This window comes from Lolium rigidum, chromosome 7 (genome assembly GCF_022539505.1).
Source record: "Lolium rigidum isolate FL_2022 chromosome 7, APGP_CSIRO_Lrig_0.1, whole genome shotgun sequence".
NCBI classification, from domain to species: domain Eukaryota; kingdom Viridiplantae; phylum Streptophyta; class Magnoliopsida; order Poales; family Poaceae; genus Lolium; species Lolium rigidum.
The window spans coordinates 55,448,873-55,463,214 of record NC_061514.1 but is presented as its reverse complement, the minus strand read 5'-3'; positions in this window follow the sequence as shown (position 1 = coordinate 55,463,214).

Sequence of the window (14,342 nt, the reverse complement as noted above, 5' to 3'; positions counted from 1 at the left end):
AGAAAGGTTGGAAGGAGTGCCATTGACACGCGTACAGCACGCGACCGTTGGGAACCCCAAGTGGAAGGTGTGATGCGTACAGCAGTAAGTTTCCCTCAGTTAGAAACCAAGGTTTATCGAACCAGTAGGAGTCAAGAAGCACGTTGAAGGTTGATGGCGGCGAGATGTAGTGCGGCGCAACACCAGGGATTCCGGCGCCAACGTGGAACCCGCACAACACAAACCAAGTACTTTGCCCCAACGAAACGGTGAGGTTGTCAATCTCACCGGCTTGCTCGTAACAAAGGATTAGATGTATAGTGTGGATGATGATTGTTTGCGAGAGAACGAGTAGAACAAGTATTGCAGTAGATTGTATTTCGAGTATAGAGAATTGGACCGGGGTCCACAGTTCACTAGAGGTGTCTCTCCCATAAGATAAATAGCATGTTGGGTGAACAAATTACAGCTTGGGCAATTGACAAATAGAGAGGGCATGACCATGCACATACATATTATGATGAGTATTGTGAGATTTAATTGGGCATTGCGACAAAGTACATAGACCGCTATCCAGGCATGCATCTATGCCTAAAAATTCCACCTTCGAGTTATCATCCGAACCCCTTCCAGTATTAAGTTGCTAACAACAGACAATTGCATTAAGTATTGCGCGTAATGTAATCAATAACTACATCCTCGGACATATCATCAATGTTTTATCCCTAGTGGCAACAAGCACATCCATAACCTTAGAGGTTTCTCGTCACTCCCGCAGTTCACGGAGACATGAACCCACTATCGAGCATAAATACTCCCTCTTGGAGTTACTACCATCAACTTGGCCGAGCCTCTACTAATAACGGAGAGCATGCAAGATCATAAACAACACATAGGTATAAATTGATAATCAACATAACATAGTATTCTCTATTCATCGGATCCCAACAAACACAACATATAGCATTACAGATAGATGATCTTGATCATGTTAGGCAGCTCACAAGATCCGACAATGAAGCATAATGAGGAGAAGACAACCATCTAGCTAGCTATCGCTATGGACCCATAGTCCGGGGGTAGACTACTCACTCATCACTCCGGAGGCGACCATGGCGGTGTAGAGTCCTCCGGGAGATGAATCCCCTCTCCGGCAGGGTGCCGGAGGCGATCTCCTGAATCCCCCGAGATGGGATTGGCGGCGGCGGCGTCTCTGGAAGGTTTTCCGTATCGTGGCTCTCGGTGCAGGGGGGTTCGCGACGAAGGCTATTTGTAGGCGGCAGGGCAGGTCGGGGGCCACACGAGGGCCCAGGAGACAGGTCGGTGCGGCCAAGACCCGGGCCGCGCCGCCCTACCTTCTGGCCGCCTCGTGGCCCCACTTCATTGACTCTTCGGTCTTCTGGAAGCTTCGTGTGAAAATAGGCCCCTGGGCGTTGATTTCGTCCAATTCCGATAATATTTCCTTACTAGGATTTCTGAAACCAAAAATAGTAGAAAACAACAACTGGCTCTTCGGCATCTTGTTAATAGGTTAGTTCCAGAAAATGCATAAATATGATGTAAAGTATGCATAAAACATGTAGATATCATCAATAATGTGGCATGGAACATAAGAAATTATCAATACGTCGGAGACGTATCAGCATCCCCAAGCTTAGTTTCTGCTCGTCCCGAGCAGGTTAACGATAACAAAGATTATTTCTGGAGTGACATGCCATCATAACCTTGATCATACTATTGTAAGCATATGTAATGAATGCAGCGATCAAAACAATGTAAATGACATGAGTAAACAAATGAATCATATAGCAAAGACTTTTCATGAATAGTACTTCAAGACAAGCATCAATAAGTCTTGCATAAGAGTTAACTCATAAAGCAATAATTCAAAGTAGAGGTATTGAAGCAACACAAAGGAAGATGAAGTTTCAGCGGTTGCTTTCAACTTATAACATGTATATCTCATGGATATTGTCAATGTAAAGTAATATAACAAGTGCAATATGCAAGTATGTAGGAATCAATGCACAGTTCACACAAGTGTTTGCTTCTTGAGGTGGAGAGAGATAGGTGAACTGACTCAACAATAAAAGTAAAAGAATGGTCCTTCAAAGAGGAAAGCATTGATTGCTATATTTGTGCTAGAGCTTTGATTTTGTAAACAAGAAACAATTTTGTCAACGGTAGTAATAAAGCATATGTGTTATGTAAATTATATCTTACAAGTTGCAAGCCTCATGCATAGTATACTAATAGTGCCCGCACCTTGTCCTAATTAGCTCGGATTACCGGGATTATCGCAATGCACATGTTTTAACCAAGTGTCACAAAGGGGTACCTCTATGCTGCCTGTACAAAGGTCTAAGGAGAAAGCTCGCATTGGATTTCTCGCTATTGATTATTCTCAACTTAGACATCCATACCGGGACAACATAGACAACAGATAATGGACTCCTCTTTAATGCATAAGCATGTAGCAACAATTAATTTTCTCATATGAGATTGAGGATATTTGTCCAAAACTGAAACTTCCACCATGGATCATGGCTTTAGTTAGCGGCCCAATGTTCTTCTCTAACAATATGCATGCTCTAACCATTAGGTGGTAAATCTCCCTTACTTCAGACAAGACGAACATGCATAGCAACTCACATGATATTCAACAAAGAGTAGTTGATGGCGTCCCCAGGAACATGGTTATCGCACAACAAGCAACTTAATAAGAGATAAAGTGCATAAGTACATATTCAATACCACAATAGTTTTTAGGCTATTTGTCCCATGAGCTATATATAGTAAGGTAGAGTATAGAAATTTTAAAGGTAGCACTCAAGCAATTTACTTTGGAATGGCGGAGAAATACCATGTAGTAGGTAGGTATGGTGGACACAAATGGCATAGTGGTTTGCTCAAGTATTTTGGATGCATGAGAAGTATTCCCTCTCGATACAAGGCTTAGGCTAGCAAGGCTATTTGAAACAAACACAAGGATGAAGCGGTGCAGCAAAACTCACATAAAAGACATATTGTAAACATTATAAGACTCTACACCGTCTTCCTTGTTGTCCAAACTCAATACTAGAAATTATCTAGAATTTAGAGAGACCAAATATGCAAACCAAATTTTAGCATGCTCCATGTATTTCTTCATTAATAAGTGCAAAGTATATGATGCAAGAGCTTAAACATGAGCACAACAATTGCCAAGTATCACATTATCCAAGACATTATAGCAAATTACTACATGTATCATTTTCCAATTCCAACCATATAACAATTTAACGAAGAAGAAACTTCGCCATGAATATTATGAGTAAAGCCTAAGGACATATTTGTCCATATGCAACAGCGGAGCGTGTCTCTCTCCCACACAATGAATGCTAGGATCCATTTTATTCAAACAAATCAAAAACAAAAACAAACCGACGCTCCAAGCAAAGCACATAAGATGTGACGGAATAAAAATATAGTTTCAGGGGAGGAACCTGATAATGTTGTCGATGAAGAAGGGGATGCCTTGGACATCCCCAAGCTTAGACGCTTGAGTCTTCTTGATATATGCAGGGGTGAACCACCGGGGCATCCCCAAGCTTAGAGATTTCACTCTCCTTGATCATGTTGTATCATCTCCCTCTCTTGATCCTTGAAAACTTCCTCCACACCAAACTCAAAACAACTCATTAGAGAGTTAGTGCACAATCAAAATATATATGTTCAGAGGTGACATAATCATTCTTAACACTTCTGTACATTGCACAAAGCTACTGAAAGTCAATGGAATCGAAAAATCCATCGAACACATCAAAACAGGCAATGCGAAATAAAAGGCAGAATCTGTCAAAACAGAACAGTTCGTAAAGACGAATTTTATTGAGGCACCAGACTTGCTCAAATGAAAATGCTCAAATGGAATGAAAGTTCTATCAAAGACTTTACTTGGGTCAACAAAGCACAAAACTAAGATAAGGAGAGGTTGCTACAGTAGTAAACAACTTCCAAGACTCGAAATAAAAACAAAGGTACTATAGTAAAAACATGGGTTGTCTCCCATAAGCGCTTTCTTTATAGCCATTAAGATGGGCTCAGTGATTTTAATGATGCACTCGCAAGAAATAAGAGTTAAAGCAAAAGAGAGCATCAAAAAGCAAATTCAAAACAAATTTAAGCCTAACCCACTTCCTATGAAAAGGAATCTTGTAAATAAACAAATTCATGAAGAACAAAGTGACAATCATAGGAAGGCAACACAAGCTCAACTTCAAGATTCTCAACATAAAGAGGGGAAAGTTAATATTATTAAGATGCATATAACCATGTTTCCCTCTCTCATAATAACTTTCAGTAACATCATGAACAAACTCAACAATATAACTATCACATAAAGCATTCTTATCATGAGTTTCATGCATAAAATAATTACTACTCCCAACAAAAGCATAGTCATTCTTATTAATTGTAGTGGGAGCAAATTCAACAGGGTAGCTATCATTATCACCATAATCATCAAATATAGGAGGCATTGTATAATCATAATTAATTTTCTCCTCAATAGTAGGTGGATGATAGTCATCATTGTAATCATCATACATAGGAGGTAAAGTATCATCAGAGTAAATTTTCTCCTCCATGCTTGGGGGACTAAAAATATCATGCTCATCAAAACCAGCTTCCCCAAGCTTAAATTCTTCCATAGCATTAGCAATAATAGTGTTCAAAGCATTCATATTAATAACATTGCCATTAGCACGCATATAAAGTTCCATAGGATTTTTAATTTTCTCTTCAAACACCTCATGTCCTAACTTAAGATAAATACTATAAAGATCTCTAATATTTTTGTTGTTTTCCATTAAGCCTAACTAGTGAAATAAAAACATGCATGGAATTAAGTAAAGTAAAACAAGTAACTATTTTCTTTTTGTGTTTTTAATATGGAGGTTGCAAATAAGACAGTAAATAAAGTAAAACTAGCAACTAATTTTTTTTGTGTTTTGATTTAGTGCAGCAAACAAAGTAGTAAATAAAATAAAGCAAGACAAAACAAAGTAAAGAGATTGGGATGTGGAGACTCCCCTTGCAGCGTGTCTTGATCTCCCCGGCAACGGCGCCAGAAATTTAGCTTGACACGCGTACAACAAGCGACCGTTGGGAACCCCAAGTGGAAGGTGTGATGTGTACAGCAGTAAGTTTCCCTCAGTTAGAAACCAAGGTTTATCGAACCAGTAGGACTCAAGAAGCACGTTGAAGGTTGATGGCGGCGAGATGTAGTGCGGCGCAACACCAGGGATTCCGGCGCCAACGTGGAACCTGCACAACACAAACCAAGTACTTTGCCCCAACGAAACAGGTGAGGTTGTCAATCTCACCGGCTTGCTGTAACAAAGGATTAGATGTATAGTGTGGATGATGATTGTTTGCGAGAGAACAAGTAGAACAAGTATTGCAAGTAGATTGTATTTCAAGTATAGAGAATTGGACCGGGGTCCACAGTTCACTAGAGGTGTCTCTCCCATAAGATAAATAGCATGTTGGGTGAACAAATTACAGTTGGGCAATTGACAAATAGAGAGGGCATGACCATGCACATACATATTATGATGAGTATTGTGAGATTTAATTGGGCATTACGACAAAGTACATAGACCGCTATCCAGACATGCATCTATGCCTAAAAAGTCCACCTTCAGAGTTATCATCCGAACCCCTTCCGGTATTAAGTTGCTAACAACGGACAATTGCATTAAGTATTGCGCGTAATGTAATCAATAACTACATCCTCGGACATAGCATCAATGTTTTATCCCTAGTGGCAACAAGACATCCATAACCTTAGAGGTTTCCGTCACTCCCCGCATTCACGGAGACATGAACCCACTATCGAGCATAAATACTCCCTCTTGGAGTTACTACCATCAACTTGGCCAGAGCCTCTACTAATAACGGAGAGCATGCAAGATCATAAACAACACATAGGTATAAATTGATAATCAACATAACATAGTATTCTCTATTCATCGGATCCCAACAAACACAACATATAGCATTACAGATAGATGATCTTGATCATGTTAGGCAGCTCACAAGATCCGACAATGAAGCATAATGAGGAGAAGACAACCATCTAGCTAGCTACTGCTATGGACCCATAGTCCAGGGGTAGACTACTCACTCATCACTCCGGAGGCGACCATGGCAGTGTAGAGTCCTCCGGGAGATGAATCCCCTCTCCGGCAGGGTGCCGGAGGCGATTTCCTGAATCCCCCGAGATGGGATTGGCGGCGGCGGCGTCTCTGGAAGGTTTTCCGTATCGTGGCTCTCGGTACTGGGGGTTTCGTGACGAAGGCTATTTGTAGGCGGAAGGGCAGGTCAGGGGGCCACACGAGGGGCCCAGGAGACAGGTCGGCGCGGCCAAGACCTGGGCTGCGCCGCCCTACCTTCTGGCCGCCTCGTGGCCCCACTTCGTTGACTCTTCGGTCTTCTGGAAGCTTCGTGTGAAAATAGGCCCCTGGGCGTTGATTTTGTCCAATTCCGAGAATATTTCCTTACTAGGATTTCTGAAACCAAAAACAGTAGAAAACATCAACTGGCTCTTCGGCATCTTGTTAATAGGTTAGTTCCAGAAAATGCATAAATATGATGTAAAGTATGCATAAAACATGTAGATATCATCAATAATGTGGCATGGAACATAAGAAATTATTGATACGTCGGAGACGTATCAGCCATACAAAATAAAAATAAAATGGGAGCCGCTCTTTGAAGGTTTGTCTGGCAAGGGGGTTAGAGTACCCGCTACCAGTCATTGACAGCAACAAACACCTCTCAAAATGTTACTTTTATTCTCTTTATATGATTTCAAAACTGAAAAAGCTCTAGCACATGATTTAATTTATGCTTCCCTCTGCGAAGGGCCTGTCTTTTACTTTATGTTGAGTCAGTAAACCTATTTCCCTCCATCTTAAGCAAGCATTTGAGTTGTTGTGATTAAACCATTATATTGTGATTTGCTTCATCATGTCTTTTACTCTTCCTTGTTTAGTACAAGTTTTATCTAAATGAATATAGCTTTGCAAGTTATCAATGATCATGAGGAGACTATTATGATTGAGTATGCAAGTTGTGCAATATAAACTTTAACATGAGAGCGCTGCTCAATAAGATAAGTATAATCTGTTAATTGTTCTCTGACCAAGAACGAAGTTTGCCATCACCAACTATGATTTCTTATGCACCTTTATTTGTGATTACCTTATACTTGTTTCAAGTCGAATTATATGAGAAAGTTGTTTACTAGAATATCTTGTGTGAATGAATATGATGCTTCTTGTCCGTATTTTATTTATCGACTCTTCACTCCATAAACATGTGGTCATGTTTACCGAGTTCAGTTTCGCTTGGGGACAAGCGAAGTCTAAGCTTGGGGGGGAGTTGATACGTCCAATTTGCATCACTATTTTATATCATAATTTGCTCGTTATTCATTGATATATTTCATATTTGAACATAATACTTATGTTATTTCATCTATTTTGCATATTTCATGATTATTGGAGGATCGAGCACCGGAGCCGGGATTCCGCTGGAAAAAGCGCCGTCAGAGTACAATATTTCGGAAGATCAACAGTTGATGGAAATTATATCAAAAATCCTATTTTTCCAGATGACGAAGTGAGCCAGAAGGGGGAGCTGAGGGGACCCGAGGTGGGCCCACCCCATAGGCCGGCGCGGCCCAAGGCCTGGCCGCGCCGCCCTATGAGGAGGGGGCCCACAGCCCCCTCTCGCCTCCTTTTCTGCGCGTATGCCTTCGTCCCGAAAACCTAAGCTCCAGAGGGTACCTCGCGAAGAGTTACAGCCGCCTCTGCGGGGCGGAGAACACCAGAGAGAAAAGAGCTCTCCGGCGGGCTGAGATCCGCCGGGGAAATTCCCTCCCGGAGGGGGAAATTGACGCCATCGTCACCGCCATCAAGTTGGACATCATCTCCATCACCATCATCATCATCTTCATCATCATCACCGCCGTCTCCACCGCTGCACATCGTCACCGCTGTAGCAATTTGGGTTTGATCTTGATTGTTTGATAGGGGAAACTCTCCCGGTATTGATTTCTACTTGTTATTGATGCTATTGAGTGAAACCGTTGAACCAAGGTTTATGTTCAGATTGTTATTCATCATCATATCACCTCTGATCATGTTCCATATGATGTCTCGTGAGTAGTTCGTTTAGTTCTTGAGGACATGGGTGAAGTCTAAATGTTAGTAGTGAAGTATGGTTGAGTAATATTCAATGTTATGATATTTAAGTTGTGGTGTTATTCTTCTAGTGGTGTCGTGTGAACGTTGACTACACGACACTTCACCTTTATGGGCCTAGGGGAATGCATCTTGTACTCGTTTGCCAATTGCGGGGTTGCCGGAGTGACAGAAACCTGAACCCCGTTGGTATATCGATGCGGGAGGGATAGCGAGGATCTCGGAGTTTAAGGTTGTGGTTAGATTTATCTTAATTACTTTCTTGTAGTTGCGGATGCTTGCAAGGGGTATAATCACAAGTATGTATTAGTCCTAGGAAGGGCGGTACATTAGCACAGGTTCACCCACACAACACTTATCAAAACAATGAAGATTAATTAGCCGTATGTAGCGAAAGCACTAGACTAAAATCCCGTGTGTCCTCGAGAACGTTTGGTCATTATAAGTAAACAAACCGGCTTGTCCTTTGTGCTAAAAAGGATTGGGCCACTCGCTGCAATTGTTACTCTCGCACTTTACTTACTCGTACTTTATTCATCTGCTACATCAAAACCCCCGAATACTTGTCACGTGAGCATTTACAGTGAATCCTTCATCGAAACTGCTTGTCAACACCTTCTGCTCCTCGTTGGGATCGACATTCTTACTTATCGAAGATACTACGATACACCCCCTATACTTGTGGGTCATCAAAGGTCTGAACTGAGAGGAAGTTCGATCTTATTTTCATAAGATTGTTGAACAAAACTTTCAGAAGGATGTCAGACCAGAAGCCGAGGTTCATACCTCGAGGAAGTAAGAAGTGGACTATAACTTGAGAAAGTGAGTAATATTTACTCAGAAGTATGAGAGCTCAAGTCAGCTGATGTTAATGAAGTTGGACAAAGGAAATACCTTAGACAAAATATAGCTCAAGAATGCCAAAGACCGAAGGAGATTGACCATACCAAAACTAAAGTATATTTGAAAGATTCCTTTCATGGAACCTAAAAGAACCAAAAGAGTTATAGGTATCAACAATAAACCATGATTGGATTGACTAAATGAGTCTAATCCATTCTTAGGGAAATAAACCATTAAGACCATTCCATGGTAAGTACCTTACTTAGTACCATTATTGCAGTTTTGGTAGTAAGGGAAAACAAAGACCTATTTATCAATTAGGAGTTTATTATAAAATTAGTCTTCAGATAAGACTAGCAGCACCAGAACAAGACCTAATCATTGAATCTTCAAAGAGAAAGGAAACAAGCTTATAGAGTTGGAAGAAATCAAAGAATCAAAGTAAGAACCATGGTTCAGAGACAGACACTAATGGATTCCAGGAAGAATCTGGACAAGGGATATATTCACATATATCCAACAAGATCAATACGGAGTTCGAGAAAAGATATAGTCTGCACAAGTCAGATCCACACTCCAGAAACGTGAGAGAGTTCAAACTTCGAGGACGAAGTTTAGTTTAAGGGGTAGAGACTGTAATATCCCAGATATTGGGGTTACAAGAATAGAGGAAACAGATGTGTGCATTGCATTCATGCATAGAAAATCTGGGGAATTTTCGCGCTTTAAAGTAAAACAGTCACAGTAACTGAAGTATCACTTGACCTTGGTGGAATTGAAGTAGCTCATCAAGTCAATCGCTATAAACCTCAATGTGACTTTGGTTAAAACATTGTTTTGGGTAGAGATGATTTTATCTAAGGGGTTAGATCAAATGGAACTAATAATCAACACAACCACACTTTACTCAATGATCAAATGCTTGATCTTATAAAAGATTATAATATGGTAATCCTTACCATAACATATGAACATACATCTATTTGGAAATCAAGTAACAATAAATGGAGAAACCATCCTTTACTTATCTTTTCCATGTCTTAAACTAATCCTTGATCCCACCATGAACCTCATGGTATTCATTTTACTTCACTCTTGGAAACATGACAAGGAAATCAACTCTAGAAATATATATTCTTCTCTATTCCATATTATTATACATCAAATCTAGAGAGGTAAGATTTCTATATTATTTACTAGAGAAGAAATGACAAACTCTGAGCTAAACCTTGGATATAAATATCCAGATGATCAAAACATTATCTTCAAGAGGAACCCTAGAGTATTATTCAAGACATTCCTTAGAGAGAGAAACCATATATGTTAAACATAGGGATTGATGATCACATCAACCTCTATGGAGCCTAACCTTAGGTTAGTATTAAAGACTTTCCCAAATGAGAGAGACCAATCATACTAATTCTAGCTTTACCTATTTAAGAATCAGGGAAAACCTTTGAACTAAAGTTTTAGGAACAACCATTTCATCTTGGAGTGGTGAGATACCCTATTATCACATGGAATAATACCATATCCATGAATTGATAAGGTGAGGAAGAGACTAACCCAATTAAGCTAGACAAATGGAACTCGAGCCTAGATACCTAAGGAGATATTAGGAGTACGCCATAAACCCTAGAATAGTATATTCCTATATAAGAGAGCTCAAGATATGGTGTTACCCTCCAGATAGCTGAGGAAACACTTGGATTTAAGGGAGAGACCTATTATATATTCAAGTGGATAAACCATCAATCCTTGAGAGAACTCTAAGTGAATATATATCTCAGGCATTTCCTGGGATATCAATCCAATGAGACAACCATGCCCATGTCCACCTAAGGAATTATAAGAAAAGTAATATACCTTAGTTGATCAAGACAATACATGATCTTAGAAATGAGGAACCTAACTCAGGAGAGATATACTTTAGAAAGCCAAACCTTGATCATTATAAAATGAGTAATGATCATAAACCCTAATAGGATAAACAGATATCATTCACCACATGAAATCATAGGGAGGTAACTAGTAAGAAACCCTAAGCTTATGTCCCAACCTTAACTTGTGAATCACATGGTGATCATAAGTAGAATCCTACCATATCTAAATTGCATAAATTAAAGAACCTAAGAAAACCTTAGAGCCAAACTCTATACTTTATATGGTGGGAACCATTCATCAGTGTAACCAAAGTTAACTATAAAAAGAACCATAGCCACCCTAATTACTTTAATGATAAATTGAGGATAGCAAAAGAAGTTAATTGGGAGGAAGAGCAATCCTAGCCAAGGTAAGATGGATTGAACCCCACATAGAACCTATCTCCATGTCTCAAATTAACTTGTGAATTACTTGGTGATTACAAGTAAAACCCTAATCTATATCCCAACATTAGCTATGCATCACTTGGGTGATCACCACTATAAACCTAATTCACAATTGAGTTCCAAACCATTTGCCAGTAAGTAAATATAATTAGAACCCTAGAATTTCTCACTAGCTAAACTATATGATTAAACCCATGGTGGTGATCAACTACTTATCTTAATAACCAAGACCAAACCATGATGAGAGTAGTACCTACTCTAGGTATTCTAAGGTGTTACTAAACCACAATATTAATACTAAACTTGGGAGGAGTTCAAGCAGAGTTTCCAATTCATTAGCACATATTTCTGCACATAAAATAATAGTCAAGTGACAACACTATCAAATAGGAGGTCAAATCCTTAGAGATATTTAGCACATAAAATCATGCCACTACATCATATTCTTATTTGAAATCCATAAATCAGTATTACCTTGAGATTATTTCTTACAAGATGAAACCAAATAAAACTCTATATACCACTAAGTAAGAAAATTATCACTGGAAAACAATTTGAATATTTAAAAAGATTATATTCAAATCCATGTCCATATGGGTAATTAAATTCAAGTTCATATATTAATAACTAAACCAATGATATAATACCCATATTAACATTCTAATACACCCCTAAAGTATGCATCAATTTGTACTAATCTTTGTATGATTCAAGTAAGCCAGACCTGCAAGATACAAAGGAATTCAAATTTGAATTCAAAACAGAATTCAAAACAGAATTTAAAAACAGAAAATAAGAAGAAAAGAAAACAGAGAAAAAAATAAAGTGGGGCTTACCTGCAGCAGCAGCCCAGCTGCTGAGCCCAGCACCACAATCACCAGCAGCCCATCACCAGCCCAGCAGTAGCCCACCAGGCCAACCCAACCCAGATCAAATACCTTTTCACCTTGCTTTAAAAATCGTGCGAAGACGTGGTCTTCGTCTTCCTCGCATGGACGCCACGGGATGCCGTGGTTGATTTCATCGGACACGTCCTCGTCGCCGATAAGCACCAGCCGGATGCCATCCTCGCTCCAGAACCCTAGCGCATAGCCGTGAAATCCGCAGCTAGACAAACCATCAAGATTCGGGCATCGCCAACCCTAAACCGCACCTCCACCGTATCCTGGCCGCCCGTCGCCGACGACTCGTCGTCGTTCCAGACCACCTCGAGGACTATAAAACCACCAGGAGGATCGCCGTGCTACCCTTGTTGATCTCCGCCATTCAATTCTCTCTCAAACCCTCTCCATCTCTCGCAAACCTTCCGAGAAGCTCACCGGAATTCTTGCCATCACCATTGATTAAGACCACCCCAGCATCCGTGAGGAGGTTAAGGAGGTGCGCCTCGACGAGAAGACCATCCTGGCGGAGCAGAGCATCTAGGGGAGTTTGGAGGGGGGCAATTTCTAGGTTCCCTTCCGCTCGGGTTCACCGGCAATGTCGAGTTCACCGTCGTCTCCGACCATCCCCGGCCTTGCTGATCATCTCAACAGAATCAGGGTGAGTGTGCGCACCCAGAGAGCTCTTATTCTTGCAATTTCCTCCACGGTAGCTTGCGATTCGAGATCTCGCCGGCGTTGCTCCGCCGCGGGCATGCCTGCCGACGATGCTCCGGTGCTCCACTCGAAAAACCAATACCACCATCGGATCCAGCGTGTTGAGGAGGTTCAGAAAAACCTACTCGCACGTCCTGGGGGGCCGTATATCGGCGGTGCCGTCCCCAGGTGACCACCGGCGTTTAACGCCGGCGAAGTCAACGCATTCGGTCATACTTGACCAGTCATCGCTTGCGTGGCAGCCTACGTGGCCCAGGCCCCACGGGTCAGTGACTAGGGTTAGGTTCTGCCACGGTAACAAAAATGTTGTTCATTTAAATTTATTCCAGAAAATTGTTGCAACTTCAAATAAATCTAGGAAATTCAATTTAACTCAAAAAAATTAAAATAAGATATCAAAATTCTTCTAAAAGAAAAATCTATTCAATAAAAATATAATATGAAATTTTTATTTTTAATAAAAATTCAATTATTTTATACTTGTTATTTAAGCCTTTAATTTTAATTCTAAATTCAATTAAAATTCAATAATTAGTAAAACTTCATAAAATAAATAAAAAATAGTAGTTAAATAAGGAAAACATAAAATTAATTTTCCTTTACTATTAACTTATGAAATCCTTATTAGGAGGAATTAAAAACCCTAAATAATAATTACCTTAATTATTAATTGTTTAAAAATAATAAAATAACATATTCCATATTATTTTTATTTCCAAGTTACTAATAACTTCAAATTTAAAATGAAGTTATTAATCATAGAACTATATGGTAAATAGCAAACCCTAATTCCATATGGAATGATATTACAACCCTACCATTTCATGTGAAAACCAAAACCCTAATGCCATTTAGAACCTAGCTCCATTACTTCATATGAACCCAAAATGCTTCCAACCTAAACCCTAGGTTAGAACATGTGATCATGGTACCTACTTCCAAATCATAGAACCATAGTAGCAACTAAATACTTATCTTGGACACATAAAATGTAGAAGACCTATCACTAATATATGGGTATCTCATGTGTTCATCCTCATCAGACCTAACAAATCAAGTGGGGTCAAGCAAGTGAAAACCCTAGATCCTATTACCAAAGCCATCATCCTTATTGATCCCTAATTAGCATCACACCATTGTGATGAACCTTAATAGCAACCATACCTACTATTTTACATTACAGAACCCTATTCCACTAAACCCTACTAGTGTTGGATACTTATCAACCATCCTATTTAAGAGCCAATTACTCCTTACTTAATAGAACTAACAGTAAAACCTAGACAACCTCAACCCTAATTGCAATACTTCTTATTACTTAAGAAGTATGTTCTTCAAAA